Source organism: Corvus brachyrhynchos, unplaced genomic scaffold (assembly GCF_000691975.1).
Source record: "Corvus brachyrhynchos isolate BGI_N302 unplaced genomic scaffold, ASM69197v1 scaffold948, whole genome shotgun sequence".
NCBI lineage: Eukaryota > Metazoa > Chordata > Aves > Passeriformes > Corvidae > Corvus > Corvus brachyrhynchos.
The window spans coordinates 6,737-8,168 of NW_008239567.1; the positions used below are offsets into that span (position 1 = coordinate 6,737).

Sequence of the window (1,432 nt, forward strand, 5' to 3'; positions counted from 1 at the left end):
GGGAAAAATCCCCTCCTGAGCATTCCCAGGATTTCCCGGCTTTGGGAAAATGGGATTTTGCAAAAAAAATTAGGGAAAATGATCCCGATCCCAGAAAATGAGAGGGAATTTTCCCGAGGGAAACTGAGGCACGGGAAGGGAATCCCTGGATCCGCCCCATTCCCGGCTCAATCCCTTAAAAAATGGGAAAAATCCCCTCCTGGGCATTCCCAGCCTTGGGAAAATCCCGTTTTCCCGTACTTCCCTGTAAAATCCCGTTTTCCCAAGGCTGGGAATGCTCAGGAGGGAATTTTTCCCTAATTTTGGAGCCGAGCGAGAGGCGGATCCAGGGATTCCCTTCCCGTGCCTCAGTTTCCCAAAGCTGGAAAATTCCCTCTCATTTTCTGGGATCGGGATCATTTCCCCTTAATTTTTTTTGCAAAATCCCATTTTCCCAAGGCTGGGGAATCCTGGGAATGCTCAGGAGGGGATTTTTCCCCTCCCTCGGGAGCTTCCAGGTGGCTCCTGGACGGAGCAGAATTCCTTGGGAAGAGGGAAAAACGATCCCGAGGCTGGGGACGGGAACGGGGATAAAACCGGGAAAGGGATGGGAGCAGAAAGTTGGGATTGAAGTGGGAAAACCAGGGAAAGGGATCAAATTTTGGGATAAAAGGTTGGAATTGGGAATTTCCCCAGGATTAACCCCCGAAATTCCAAGCGAACCTGGAATTCAGAGGAGAAAAGGAAGGAAAAGATAAACAACAACACCCCCCCCACCACAAAAAAAAAAAACCGGGAGCGAGGCTGGATTTGATTCCCGATCCTTTGGGAAAAGGCCGAGAATTCCCAGATTTCTTTCTGCCGGGATTTTTGGGATTTACCTGGAATGGGATCCCGGTGCTGCTCCTTCCCCTTTTCCCGAGCGTTTCCAGGCAGCCTCTGGCTCTGCTCCGCTCATCCCGAGGTTTTTATATCCAGAGGGAAGGAGGGGCCCGAGGGGGAAAATCGGGATCGTTCCAGGTGGGGAACAAAGGAGGCGCATCCCAGCGGGATTAACAGCCCCGGGAAAGTTTTCCAGGCGCTCCCGAGGGGTTCGGGAGCGGGGAAAGGATGGAAAAGAATTCCCGGGGTTGGGAACGGGCTCGGGAGCGGCTGGAATTGGGGCTGGGAGAGGGGGATGAGGTGGGGAGGGAATGGGGATCGCAAAGGATAAAGGGATGGATTCGGGATGGGGTTGGGAATATGGGGAGAGGTGGGGGAAGAGGTCAAGCCCAAATCCATCCCGAATCCACCCCAAATTCCATCCCGAATCCATCCCAAATCCACTCCAAATCCATCCCAACGCCATCCCAACCCCATCCCAAATCCACTCCAAATCCATCCCAACCCCATCCCAACCCCATCCCAAATCCATCCCAAATTCCATCCCAAATCCATCCCAAATCCATCCCAA

General features: G+C 52.9%; 1 long non-coding RNA gene across 1 annotated transcript in view; it reads right to left on the reverse strand.

Moving 5' to 3' along the window:
- Window positions 1-968, reverse strand: part of LOC108448614 — a 2,954-nt gene extending 1,986 nt beyond the window's left edge. Inside the window, exon 1 of the long non-coding RNA XR_001864569.1 lies at window positions 861-968. This is a non-coding gene — a long non-coding RNA (uncharacterized LOC108448614). The remainder of the gene's footprint in view (window positions 1-860) is intronic.
- Between the last annotated feature and the right edge of the window lie 464 nt (window positions 969-1,432).